This window comes from Coenobita brevimanus, chromosome 46 (genome assembly GCF_032717465.1).
Source record: "Coenobita brevimanus isolate Jiangsu-jjx chromosome 46, ASM3271746v2, whole genome shotgun sequence".
Classification (NCBI taxonomy): domain Eukaryota; kingdom Metazoa; phylum Arthropoda; class Malacostraca; order Decapoda; family Coenobitidae; genus Coenobita; species Coenobita brevimanus.
The window spans coordinates 54,648,066-54,663,178 of NC_136999.1; the positions used below are offsets into that span (position 1 = coordinate 54,648,066).

General features: G+C 43.5%; 1 protein-coding gene across 1 annotated transcript in view; it reads left to right on the forward strand.

The window, feature by feature from the left end:
* The first annotated feature begins 13,223 nt into the window (after window positions 1-13,223).
* The window catches only part of LOC145398640 (2',3'-cyclic-nucleotide 3'-phosphodiesterase-like), a 41,573-nt gene continuing 39,683 nt past the window's right edge, over window positions 13,224-15,113 (forward strand). Inside the window, exon 1 of the mRNA XM_080271444.1 lies at window positions 13,224-13,270. The gene's annotated coding sequence lies outside the window, so the exon portion shown is untranslated. The remainder of the gene's footprint in view (window positions 13,271-15,113) is intronic.

Genomic DNA, 15,113 nt, shown 5'->3' on the forward strand with positions numbered 1-15,113 from the left:
CCCCTATACTCCTACACAAACTTGGCCTAAAATGACCATCTATCCATCGTAAATGCTGAGTTGTAAGGATAGACCAGCACTGAAGTATGGTGTTTGTGATGAAGAAATGCTATGGTGAGGACGTGGAGCCTCGGTATTGTCTGATTCTGTCCTTGTGCTGTGTGAACTATGCTGCAAAAAGACGAAAATTTAGGCCAGGTTGGAGTAAAAGGAGTATAGTTGAGGGACACAGTAGGCAGGGTTTAATTCCGAAATGTTTCTCATGTATTTTTTTCTTTCTTTCTTTTTACAGAAGATGGATGGTGGAAAGAAACACAAAATAAAACAGAAACTATTCTAGATACAAAATTACAGCTGTCCTCCATTCATTAAAAAATAAATAAATAAATAAATAAATAAACCAGTAACAATCGGACTTGTACTGTTGTGGGTTGAACCTGGGGAGGCATCGAGGGGACCAAATCTTAGGACGCGAATTCAAAATAGAAACGGTTCGGGGAATGAAGGAATTATCATAGCCTAACAAAGCTAAAGAATCATCATAACAGAGGACGACAGGTGTTGGTTTGAAGCTCTGACTACCCCTTCCCTCCTGGATTGAGGAAGGAGATGAATAGAAAGTATGAAGAAAGTATGACTCATTTACGTTCGTTTGGTTAGGGGACTGGCTGACACGCACCTCGACAGAGCACTCGTGTTGGCCATCATGGGAAACCACGACGGTGTAGGATGTGCACAAGAACAACCGAACCTGACTGGAAATATGGCAAGACACAGCCACTGCAACTCAACTGACACCATCGACAGGACACCCCCGGCAAGCCGTGGATGAATGACACAGGGATGAACTAGTAATTCCTCTAAGTGCATGATATATAAAACACCTGTTGAATTTCCCAGAAGTAACCTCCCACCTGAACAATGCGGTAAGCACACGCCCGAACATTAAGTGGTCTTTGTGGCCATGAAGTTGCAACAAGAATATCCATTAAAAAAAAAAAGAAGTTAAGTTGGGGCAGACACCACGAGGAGATTAGCCACGGTGTTCATCTCCATCATTTAGGCCTTTGAACCTGTGACTGGTAATTCACCCACTGTTCTGGTATACAAGGCCAGGGCATCATTCAGGTTACCGTAGCGCTACATCCCCTGGCTGTTACCCTTGGTACACATTTCCCCTACCATCGCCTGCTGCACACACTAACATTCAAACTCTGGTGCTATCGGACCGGCAGCTTTGCAGTCAACGATGTCAACTCAGCCAACGCGGCGGTATGAATATAGGTATGTGAAGTAACAATGTGTGTGTGTGTGTGTGTGTGTGTGTGTGTGTGTAATTCACAGGGTCGGTCAGGATCATGTGATGGGGGCGTGATTGTCAGCTTTTTACCCTCGCGGAAGAGCTACGAGCTCATATAGTCCGATCTAAGGGCAAGGCTGCGAGACCTTCACACACGCACACACCTACCCCATGCTCAAGGGGGACAGTAACCACCCGCTTCGTCAGTGAAACATTTCGTAACCCGAGCGAGGGGGGAAATCCCGTCTACTAGAATAGTAGGCGAGAGCGTTACCACTGAGCCAGCGAGTGTGTGTGTGTGTGTGTGTGTGTGTGTGTGTGTGTGTGTGTGTGTTGGTAGATCCTAACTAACCCCATCATTAGGTGTGAAGGAGGACCAGGATGATCAATACAGTATGTGCGCTACTTAATGTCTGTGTTTGTCATGTATATTTCCTTCCACTGCTCTCTCTCTCTCTCTCTCTCTCTCTCTCTCCCAGCTTTAGAGTTGCCATACGTCCGGCTTTTCCAGGAATATTTTGTCATTCGGGCACAAGTTTTTTTTTTTTTTTTTAATGTTGCAACTGTTCGTGAAGTTGTCATTTTTCTATTTACTTTCACTCTGCTAAAAAATTCTATATCTAGAGGCAGCTGTTACAAAAATAATGCAGTGCAATTATTAATCCTTATCATTCGTTCGGTTTCCGTCCCGCACAGGTGAGTTTGTGTTCAGTCACGTACAGCACAAGCCCCTGTGGCCTCGGCTCTACTGCCTACGTCTATACGGTGACCAGCACATGATAATCTACAGCATTGCTACAGCACAGCATTCATAGTGTAAGGTTTAGGCCAAGTTAGTGTAAAAAGAATATAGTATCACCAACTGACCTTTCACAGTGTAGGATGCTTGCACTGAAATAGATTTTTTATTATTACGCTTCACTGTCTCACAAAAACCATAACAGAATTCTCATAAGAAGTTCTAACACTTATATGACTACCTATATAGCGCATTAGAGGTTATGTAATAAAAAGAAATAAAAATAACAAAGTAAAAATCCAATTAATTTCTGCTTAATTCAACTCCTTTATCTTGACATAGGGTTATGGCAACTATAATACCCACTGGTATGCCCTTTTTCAAATCCTGGTATGCCCTTTTTCAAAACCAGGCTTAACAATTGGACTCCAGGTGGTCTAGTGTGTTAAGGTGCTGTAACCGGATGTGTGATATTGGTTAATCTCACAAGGGTTGATGTTTACTGATGATGTCACTCAGGGATCAGTGACTGGTCATTGTCACCTACAGTACTTCTGGGCTAAGTAGCTAAGCATGGGACCCCAATGCTGCTGGTGGGGTCATTCAGGATTAAGCAATAAATCAAAAACGGGCATGAGTTGGGGAGATTGTATGTTCTCTCTCTCTCTCTCTCTCTCTCTCTCTCTCTCTCTCTCTCTCCAGTGCTTCCTGTTGGCAGAGATGGAGGAGCAATGATGTAGGTCTGGCCACGTCATATATCCTTCATCTGTATTGTGGGTTTAAGGCACTTGACTAATACTATGCCCTGTGCCAGTGCCACATTACCCAACTGGCACAGTGCCATGTGTCTGTTGGCTCCCCACTCCTGACACGGCCTCCAGTTTTGGTAAAATAAATCAATACAAAGATAAATGATGAAAATTACGGGTGTAATTACACGACCACAACAAATCCAGTGATGGACTGCCCTGGCTACTCAGGTGGAATGGTATCAAAGATCCAATGCAGGAGCTGCCTGGGTTCCTGAACCACATGTGACGTGATCTTACTGAACACCATCTGGGTTATAACAATAGTGAAGAACTGAGAAGCTCAGAGACACAGGCTTAGAAAAGAGCCTCTTCCGGTACAACATCTATGGTAATCTACGGTAGTGTTCAGTGACGTGCAGCACAGTTGCTATCATCACTAGGGAACTAATCTTAATGAACACACAAGCTATAGAGGATGTTCAGTGACGTGCAGCACAGTTGCTATCATCACTAGGGAACATATCTTACCGGCAGCAACTTAAAGCAAAACGTCTAGTCCTCTAATGCATTTAAACTGATTCAATTATTCCTGCCAGTCTAAACGCCAAAATCCTGCCTGCCAATCGCCTAACAGCAAGTTGTCACGTACCACTTCAAGAAAACAGACAAATCTCTTCCAAAGGCGAGAGGCTTTGAATATAAGACCTGGTTTAAAACAAAATGTCTGGTCCTGTAATGCATGTCAACATTCAAATATTCACGACAGTATAAACGACAAAATCTGGCCTGCCAATCGCCTCACTGCAAGTCACATACCACTTCAAGAAAACACAGATATATCTCTTCCAAGGGCGAGAGGCTTTGACAAAAAATATCAGGTTAAAAACAAAATGTCTAGTCTAATGCATGTAAACACTGAAATATTTACGCCAGTATAAATGTGAAAATCCGGCCTGCTAATCGCCGTACTGGAAGTCACATACCACTTCAAGAAAACACAGACTTAAATCTCTTCCAAAGGCGAGAGGCTTTGAAAATAATACCTGGTTTAAAGGAAAATGCCTGATCATGTAAAGCATTTATGCCGACTATAATTTTCTGGCCTGAATACACATGAAAGTCTAAGTAGTGCACCTTGCCGTCAAAGAAGACGGGAACATCTTTGACACACTGCCGTATATTACACCTTTGATTGAAGAAGGTGAAATGAATATTGAGGGGAGGGTGGACCGCCTCAAATTTCAGCCCGTGTTTCTTAGCCACGGTTGATGGCATAAGAGACACGATTCCTCCGGTATCGAAGAGATTTTGCCCGTAAGATTTCTCACAGATCTTGATTGTTTTCTTAAATAACAAGTTAACAATCTTAGTGGGCTTGACCTCGGGTACCCTGACAGTCAACGCTGGACAAGACTTGGACGTGTTTAGGGTACAACTACATGACCTCAAAAAATCCATGCCCACTATGCCACAACAATAATTCATATAACTATCCACTTCAATATCCATAACAATACTTACTGGGCCACTCACCGACTCCAGCACTATTTCAACACCTTTAAGATAATCATCCAGATAGCCTTTAGCCAAGGCAACGACTCCCTCTAAACCATATTTCCGAAGAAGGATTTTTGGCAGGGTCGTTGTGGGTGCCCCCGTGTCTACTACAAACGGAATGCACACATCTTGTATCTTTACCTCAAGAATTAGTTTTTGGCCTTTCAGCCATTTCAATGGAACCTCGTATGAGGCCATTGCTAGCTCAGTAGGAAAGCAAACACTCAAAAGTCAGGAAGAAATACAAGACTAATGAGAAATGCAAGAAGCAATGATTTTGCAACACCCTTACCTCGCAGAGGCTTAGGCGAGAACTGACCCATCCGTCTGACTCTCACCATCTTATAAGATGTAACGCCGTCTTCTGCAATCAGTTATTTTCAGGGTTAATAAAATAAAAGACGTATTGCTCTTACAAACAACAAATACATTTTAATAATAATGTCTAAGCTCTCTCATAAGATATTTTCATGTAAAGAAGTTTTGTTTATTTTTTTATACAAGATCAAACGAATATTTTACTATATACCACCCGGACAGCAAGTGACTGCGGAACATTAATTCAATTCAAATTTTCCCATCAATTTTTTCAGCTCAGGAATGACTAATTGATCGATTAAAAGTAGTTTTCAAAGACCGTAGAAGAAACACAGGACACGATAATCTACAGCATTGCTACAACACAGCATTCATAGTGTAAGGTTTAGGCCAAGTTAGTGTAAAAAGAATATAGTATCACCAACTGACCTTTCACAGTGTAGGATGCTTGCACTGAAATAGATTTTTTTTTTAATTATTACGCTTCACTGTCTCACAAAAACCATACCAGAATTCTTGTAAGAAGTTCTAATACTTATATGACTACCTATATAGCGCATTAGAGGTTATGTAATAAAAAGAAATAAAAATAACAAAATAAAAATCCAATTAATTTCTGCTTAATTCAACTCCTTTATCTTGACATAGGGTTATGGCAGCTATAATGCCCACTGGTATGCCCTTTTTCAAATCCTGGTATGCCCTTTTTCAAAACCAGGCTTAACAATTGGACTCCAGGTGGTCTAGTGTGTTAAGGTGCTGTAACCGGATGTGTGATATTGGTTAATCTCACAAGGGTTGATGTTTACTGATGATGTCACTCAGGGATGAGTGACTGGTCATTGTCACCTACAGTACTTCTGGGCTAAGTAGCTAAGCATGGGACCCCAGTGCTGCTGGTGGGGTCATTCATGTTTAGGCAATAAATCAAAAATGGGCATGAGTTGGGGAGATTGTATGTTCTCTCTCTCTCTCTCTCTCTCTCTCTCTCTCTCTGCAGTGCTTCCTGTTGGCAGAGATGGAGGAGCAATGGTGTAGGTCTGGCCACGTCATATATCCTTCATCTGTATTGTGGGTTTGAGGCACTTAACTAATACTATGCCCTGTGCCAGTGCCACATTACCCAACTGGCACACTGCCATGTGCCTGTTGGCTCCCCACTCCTGACACGGCCTCCAGTTTTGGTCAAATAAATCAATACAAAGATAAATGATGAAAATTACTGGTGTAATTACACGACCACAACAAATCCAGTGACGGACTGCCCTGGCTACTCAGGTGGAATGGTATCAAAGATCCAATGCAGGAGCTGCCTGGGTTCCTGAACCACATGTGACGTGATCTTACTGAACACCATCTGGGTTATAACAATAGTGAAGAACTGAGAAGCCCGGAGACACAGGCTTAGAAAAGAGCCTCTTCCGGTACAACATCTATGGTAATCTACGGTAATGTTCAGTGACGTGCAGCACAGTTGCTATCATCACTATGGAACTAATCTTAATGAACACACAAGCTATAGAGGATGTTCAGTGACGTGCAGCACAGTTGCTATAATCACCAGGGAACATATCTTACCAGCAGCAACTTAAAGCAAAACGTCTAGTCCTCTAATGCATTTAAACTGATTCAATTATTCCTGCCAGTCTAAACGCCAAAATCCTGCCTGCCAATCGCCTAACAGCAAGTTGTCACGTATCACTTCAAGAAAACAGACAAATCTCTTCCAAAGGCGAGAGGCTTTGAATATAAGACCTGGTTTAACACAAAATGTCTGGTCCTGTAATGCATGTCAACATTCAAATAATATTCACGCCAGTATAAACGACAAAATCTGGCCTGCCAATCGCCTCACTGCAAGTCACATACCACTTCAAGAAAACACAGATATATCTCTTCCAAGGGCGAGAGGCTTTGACAAAAAATATCAGGTTTAAAACAAAATGTCTAGTCTAATGCATGTAAACACTGAAATATTTACGCCAGTATAAATGTGAAAATCCGGCCTGCTAATCGCCGTACTGGAAGTCACATACCACTTCAAGAAAACACAGACTTAAATCTCTTCCAAAGGCGAGAGGCTTTGAAAATAATACCTGGTTTAAAGGAAAATGCCTGATCATGTAAAGCATTTATGCCGACTATAATTTTCTGGCCTGAATACACATGAAAGTCTAAGTAGTGCACCTTGCCGTCAAAGAAGACGGGAACATCTTTGACACACTGCCGTATATTACACCTTTGATTGAAGAAGGTGAAATGAATATTGAGGGGAGGGTGGACCGCCTCAAATTTCAGCCCGTGTTTCTTAGCCACGGTTGATGGCATAAGAGACACGATTCCTCCGGTATCGAAGAGAATTTGTCCGTAAGATTTCTCACAGATCTTGATTGTTTTCTTAAATAACAAGTTAACAATTTAGGCGGGACAGTCCAGCTTTGTGTACGTCCGTCCCGCTTTTTTATTGTGACTAGAATGTCCCGCTTGTTAAGCAAATTATCTTAATTGTCCCGCTTATAGAAACTTATTATTTTAATAGATATAAGATGACCTTGTTTTATGAAATTAGGATGAATTAGAAAAATTAATCATAACCCTAACCAAATGAAATACCGAATTTATAATATAAAATCTGTAACGTTCACTAGCTGGTAACTTTGGTCGACCCATTCACTGTACCGTACGGTATGTTCCGAGTTCGTAGGTTTGAGGTGTAGCGCAGCAGCGGTAGCTGTTACATTAGTCAGTATCTATCTATTTATATATCTATCTATCTATATCTATCTGTCTGTCTACCTGTCTATCTACCTATCTATCTATTTATCTATCTCTATCTATATCTATCTGTCTATCTACCTATCTATCTATATATATAGACACACACACACACACACACACACACACACACGTCCCGCTTTTAGCTGCAATAAATCTGGTCACCTTATACGTGTACTAAGTTTCTTTGGGTTAACCGGTGCACATTTATTTCCCCTGACTAGCGACGGGAGTGTTGAAATGTAAGTGGAATTTCACCCCAGAACTTATCATCAAAAGAGAATTTACGAAGATAAGAGAACTGATAACAACATGATACCCTCATCTTTTTTCCTTTCTCTCTCTCTCTCTCTCTCTCTCTCTCTCTCTCTCTTATTCTTGTAGGTCCAGATGCCACACAGTAACTCTTTCCTCATAGCACGCATTCATTTTCCCTTAAACTTGTAGAGTTTTGCCCTGAAGGGATTATGACTTTACTTTTGTCAGTGTAATTCTTTTTTGTAGTCTTAAACTTTCTTTTGTGTCAGGCAGTGGCGTATATGTCTTTACCTCACGGCTGGTGGACGAGCTGGACAGATATAGGCTACTGGCAACCAATCATTATCTTGCTATTTAATTTCAGTCCACGTTTATTTTGAACACAAGTCTACATCTCGGTGCTCTCTGATTCTTAGACTAAATGCTTCGCTGTAATTCATATCAAAATAATGAGAGCGATAATGGGAAGAAGTTTTAATAACTGAAAAGGTGTAAAATTTTAGTTTTCATCCCATAGTGGAGTGGACATGAAACCAGTATCTCTAATTAGTCATCTGCAACGGAAGTGTAAGAAAAAGTTTAAATTGACGAGACAAAGTCGCATATTTCACCAAATTAATCGTGCGAGAGTATGGGTCAAAACTTAAATTTTATATTGAATATCGGTGTTATGCTGAGTGTTTTTAGGTCGACTTCTCGTCCTAAAAGCACTAGCGACTGAGCGGGGTCGTCTTTCCGGACCGGAAGTAAAACACCCACAAAGGAACAGGACATAAAAACCAGGCAGTATACCTTAACACATTTATTGCCTTAATTCTACACCGTTACAATATAAAACAGAGTGATATTTGATATACAGGAGACACGGACACAGAGTTAGCCTTTGACACCACAATGCACAGTCACACTTAATACACGGTATAATGCATGTACACTAATGTCATGGACTATATGTATTGATACTCGTATTTCATCTTTAGGCAGAATACCGGTATATATTTAGTTGGAAGCAAGGGGAATAAACAAGATTAAGAGTCCGTGGGGGAAATGCTACTATAAATAAGACAGGGTGCGGATTGCGACACTGTAGTCAATTAGTCGCGGCGGCACTTACACACAGACATTTGACTCGCCCGCGCACCCTAGTCTCCGTTCACAGTTCCTGAAAGTTCTGTTACTTGGGGACTCACACAATTACAATAAGTTCTCTTACTGAGGGTTTAAATTATTTTCTGTTCTGCCGGGTATCAAGTTCTTATAGACTAATAGTAACTGTCACTGGCTTTACACTGGTCTTCACTCGGTCACTGTTCACTGTTACTTTCCCCTGGTTTGTTCTCGGTACAAGGGGCGTCACTATGTTACCCGTGTTTCCTGGGTGGAGTTCACTCTGTCGTATGGGCGTGAGGAGAGGGCCCTAGGGGGACCCTGCCTGCAAGGGGCAATACACTACCCGCAGGGGAGTCACTGCCCGGGTCTTGGTCGTCGGTGAGGTGCAGGGAGGCCCTCCTGTCTGGGGGCCTCGACCTGAGAGGTGGCCCTCGGGACTGGGGCCAAACAGCTGGAGGAGGCGGGCCTGTCGTTTCTGGCTCCGTGGGGTGAGGGAGCCTTGGTTGCCCTCGTCTGGAGTCTGCTGGTCGGGCCTGGGGGTCCTGGGACTGCGGTCGCCTATTGGGAGAGGCGCCGACAGGGTTGGGCTGTGGCACCGTCTCCGTCTGGTGTCTGGCAGGAACAAAGATTTCCCAGGCGTGGGAGAAAATGGGAGAAATGGAGTTCCCCGAGCTAAGCCCTGTATTGGACTATATAGCCCCGCTAGGGTTACAGGAGCGAGCTACCACTCCCAGCACGGCAGCCCGGGCGAGGCTCGAACTCGCAATCCCCCGATTACGAGTCCAGCGCGCTACCACTGTGCTACCGCGCCCCCCAGGCGTGGGAGGTAGGTCCGGTTTCGGGCCTTGCCACCACTCTGGCGACACCTCCGGGGCAACACTCCCGGATGGTGACGAAGGGCTCCCACAGGGGGAAGAGGCAGGAGAAGGATTCACGGAGTCCGTGTCCTCTCCGGTACGTGGAGAGGGATGCACAGAGGCAACTCTCTCTCCGGTGTATACTAAGGCCGTGGCTAAGGGTCCCCTTACCCTGGTGCACACTTCTGGCCGTAGCCTTGGGCCTCCTGCCCTTGAGATGGTAACAATAGCCGTCAACACGGTGTTACCTGGGACTGAAGCTTGTTCAGTCCCACCCCAGTTCTGGCGATGGTTGTCCCGCCCGCAAGGTCGTTGGCTTTTTCCGGTCACCTGGTGTTGGGGTAGTTGCGGGGAAAAGGGACTCAGGACAGTAGTGTCCCGGTGACCCTCTTGACCTGGGTCACTAGCCCCACCGTTGTGTCCTCCTGGGGTGGTGGTGTGGTACCGGCCCGGTGGTGGAGTGGGGGGTGGCGGGGTGGGTGGTCCGGCGGCGGGCATTTAATTCGGGTCTTATAATACGGGGGAATCGATGGCCTCTCAGGGTTAACTTGGGATACTGCTGGCGGGGGATGCTCAGAGTACAGTCTCCAGGTGGCAGAGCAGCAGATGTCACCGCCTTCACCGAGGATCAACCTCAGGACTGGCTATATTGGTGGGCACTGCATATGAAACCGCTGAATATTATTATCATTATTTTTTAATCTTCAGTATGGTCTTACGCGGTGGGTACTCAGGTTCGAGGGGAGAGGGAAACTAGTCGCCACCTGCCATGCCACTTGCACTTTGGCCACAGTGCGACCGCTGTGCCTCCTGGTCTGACTCAGCTAAGGGTCCAATCTCTTTCCTGCTCGGCACAAGAAGACGCAACGAAATGGTCATACAAAAGGTAACGGAGCAGACAAGGATGCCCCGAGAAACTTAAAAAAAAAAAAATAATAAGAGGGCAGACAAGTACCGTCCAAGAAGACGCAAGAAAGTAGTCAGAGTGAGGTAAGATGGCAGACGAGGACGTCTTCGACTGCAGTACATAAGATTCCCGGAAGGGTGTAAGCGGGAAGGGTAGAGGGGTGTAAGTGTGTTAGGGTAGTTGGGACCAATATCCATAGAATACATTCTATGGATGTTGGTTGGGGACAGGGATGGCAGAGGCTGGGTCGTAAGGGCTGGAAGTGGTAGTTCGGTGGGAGACTATGAGGTGGATGGGGTGGCTATGGAAGGAAGTGTCAGGGTAGGAGGTACGAGATAGCTGAGGCAGGGGATGCTGGGACAGACAGGTGACGCAGCACTGGCCAGGGCAGGCAGGACACCAGTATGGGACAAGGGACACAGGCTGAGGCCAGGCCAACAAGGTCCATGGCTGCAGCAGATGAGAGGATGTCCCCATGAGGTGCAGGTGAGCTGGACTATGTCTGAAGGGAGGAGGGGGGAAAGGGCTCGTTTTACACCTCCCCTCCCCCTCTCAAGAAACGGGAAAAATGAGCAGGGCCGACTCACATGCACTAGGGGTGGTAAATGTGGCGGTGCGATTCCTTGCATACCTGAGTGTGTGGTGTTACGCCTTTTCTTTACACCTGTAATTGAAATGTCAAAAGATGTATCTTCTACCGTCACTGACCTCAGGATAATAAGGCTGATCTCTTTTTATATTGACATATACCGTGCCTTGACAAACTTTTTCGCCGCTGTCTGCCATTTGGCATCTTTCCTTCTGACTGGTGTCACATACAGCCTCTCCCAAAGAAGGATGACCATCCTGTCATCTTACATTCGCCCAGTTGTTTTAGTGTCTTGAATTTCCGGTCTTTTGAGTCTATCCTCGAACAGGGAGATATTGAAGGACCTGCCTTTTCATAACTCTGTTCTGATCGCCAGTGTGGATTCCATCAGGAATATTCCTCTATTTCCTGGTCATCATATTTGTAGGATTTCAGTGAAACCTTTGCTGTTCCACTAAACATCTCAGAGTCATCGACAGAGTCTGGCAGTGATTAATATTCAAAATGCTCTGCTGGGCTTTCTGTCCTTTCTCCATTTGCACCTTTAACTTCATGATCTTTTAACAGTAGGCTACAGTTGCGGTTATGGACGGCCATTGTTATTCTGAATCATAAGCAGTGGTGTTTCTCGAGTTCTGTCCACTCACCAGTTCTCATCCTGTACATCAATGACCATCTGAGCTGCCCTGTACGTCTAGCCCTGTATCCACCCCCACACTGATGGCTTCACCTTCTTTATTCCACCCCTCAGCGCCCATCACAAGTCATTAGAGCAGTCATTAAGGGATCAGGCGCTGGTACTGTATATCTGACATCTGATGTCTTATTTCTAACTAGGTCAAATGAAACCACGTTACTTTTCCTGCCTCAAAAACACGACACATGCTTGTACGTGTCGAGTTTACTTTCCCTACGACTCATTCTTACATTCAGCAACACTGAACTCATTGTATTTCTTTCAGTATCCTTGGTGCCTTACTCGTGATCTTTCTTGGAAATTTCACATTAATGACGTATTTCTGTTTCCATACGACTATCGCCCTAATTTTCAACAGTCCCTCTCAGTGGCCTTGGTTGTAGGCTGTCCCGAATAGATTGCATTGCTGTACTTCTCTGCCAAAAACAGCTCCGAAGAGGATCGGTGAGCTGAACCGACTTAACGTTTATACTGTTTTATTTTGTCATTATACCACGCAGTTGCTCACTTTGTGCACAGGGTCCTTGTTCGTTTGTGTGGACAGCTCGCGCGCGAGCGCGTGCATGCGTGTGTGTGTGTGTGTGTGTGTGTGTGTAGGGATTCACCACATAGTCATCAAAGCAGGGAGGAGTCAAAAGATTTTTTACCGTATGACTCTCTTCGTCACATTGACTCTCTTCAGCCCGAAGTCCATATAATAACTTTGCCTCAGCCTATCTTCTTGCGGTTCTCTCTCTCTCTCTCTCTCTCCTTTTCATCATCACTGTTCTTGCATTCCGTCTCCATTACGATGGGCATACAACATCCGTCTAATGTGCTACTCAGTCTCACCCCCTTCAGAAAGAGTAAAAAGTATTCAGTTTCCATGTTATTGTCCTACATCCAGCCTCCTTGCTGACAGCCATGGACACTTTCGATCCTCTTAGAAAAAAAAAAAAAAAAAAAAAAAAAGTCGCCTATACATAGCGCATACTCAGTTTCGGAATATTGTACACCTTAAATTCCATTGATTTCTCACCATAAATATTAGCGTCATGTAAGTTACTCATGGTGTTGTAATAATGTGAAGCCTTACGATGATGACGTCTTGCTAGTGGTGCAAATGACGAAAACGTAGCCGAAATAAGTCAAAAACGTATTGTCTAAAATTGGTCCGAATGTTTGGTTGCTCAAGAATTATCAATGTCTCACTTAACGAAACCCTTTATAAGCGTATATACATGATGGTTTTACTGTAATTTTATTGTTATTTTTATGGTTTGATGGAGTGGTGAAAGCTGTTGTATATTGAGTAATTTCCTGTATTCTTAAACCGAAGTCAGTGCTCCAAATTCCGAACCGAGTAGTGTACACAAACATAACAAGAAGGGCGTGCGGCTGTGGTGGCAGGAAAAGACATATACGTATTGAGGTAAAAGTGTTAGATTAGTGATAACATAGCGTGCAGGGAAGTAAGAGTGAAGCTACATTAGGTACTTAAGAGGTAGCATCCAAATAACACCCGTTCACAATGGTGCATTTAGAGGGCTTATCCAACCCGATAGGTGAGTTATCTCTACCGTAGTAACAGTTGACGACCACGCCCCCACTTTATTTATTTTTTAGGATACTGTATTTCTAAGAGTCGGTTAGTATTTGAACCTCGTAAAAGGAGGTAGTTTAGGTTTTTCCGAGTTACATCCAACTAACGGAAACAGAAATCACCAAGTTCACCATTTCATATAATTTTTAGCAATGTCTTCTGTGCACATCAGTCACAAATGCACGTTTTAGTACTTATTAAAGATGGGGAGGGAGGTACTTGATAATTAAGGACTGAGGAGGGAGGTACAGTACTTAATAAGGAGTGAGGAGGGAGGTACTTGATAATTAAGGACTGAGGAGGGAGGTACAGTACTTAATAAGGAGTGAGGAGGGAGGTACTTGATAATTAAGGACTGAGGAGGGAGTTACGGTACTTAATAAGGAGTGAGGAGGGAGGTACGGTACTTAATAAGGTGTGGGGAGGGAGGTACGGTACTTAATAAGGTGTGGGGAGGGAGGTACGGTACTTAATAAGGTGTGGGGAGGGAGGTACGGTACTTAATAAGGTGTGGGGAGGGAGGTACGGTACTTAATAAGGTGTGAGGAGGGAGGTACGGTACTTAATAAGGTGTGGGGAGGGAGGTACGGTACTTAATAAGGTGTGGGGAGGGAGATTCTTAATAATTAAAGATTGGGGAGGGAGGATTTGTCAAGCATCTAGCTTTGTCTGGTATTGGATGTATGTTAAGTTAGATTAGGTTAGCTCACTTTAATGTGCAATGTAGATGTAATCAGAGATGGAGATAGGAGCTGGAGAATCACACCAGCCTCATTATTTACTAAGTATTATAATAAAAAAATGGATGATTATGGAAGAGAAAGTCATTAGCACTGCTTAAATTTGAACGTATTAATTTTGGTGCCTGTTAGTTGGGTGTAATTATGGAAATTTGCCATAGTTTACTAATTTCCAAATTTTTACAGTTTATTATTTTCACATGTAGGCTATAAACATCACAAAAATGTATTGATGTTTTATTCCTAAGTTACATGCTTTTTTTTTCCAGAGCATTTCCCTCGCCTATATTAGGTTAGAATTATAAGGGTGAGTTAGGATAAATTTGTTTAGATTAAGCTTGTTAGGGTAGGGAAGGTAAGGCTAATGTACATTACCGTACATTCTGGGCGTAACTTCATTCTCATCATGCTGCAGCACCACCATCGTGGCAAGTAAGTACAGTGCACTGTAAATGATATTGTGTAGCTATGGTACGCCTTTTGTTAGCAAGTTAAAAATGAAATAGTACGGTACAGTAGTTTGTAATTGGCCAGTACAGTACTGTATCTTATTTGGTATTACCGGTAAATAATTTTTCTCCTCAATAAACAACCCAAACATTACTATACATTACTGTATTTCTAATACAGTATATAAATGGCAGAAGTTACTATAATAACAAGGATTTCTTGAGTGGTGTCTCATTATTTTTTAAGGTATCCTGCTAATCTTTTAGGATATAGTGTACCTGTAATTGTATTTTGAGATGCATATTGTACTCTGCAGTTTCCATTGACTGTCTAACCCTGTACGTTTTCATTAGCATTCTAAGTCAACTGTATTTACTGATGTGGTGACACCATCAGGTAATAGTCCACTGTGCAGTAGTTTCATATAAAGACCATTGAAGATAGGATACTGCATCATACAGTAATGCCATTGTGAATCATAA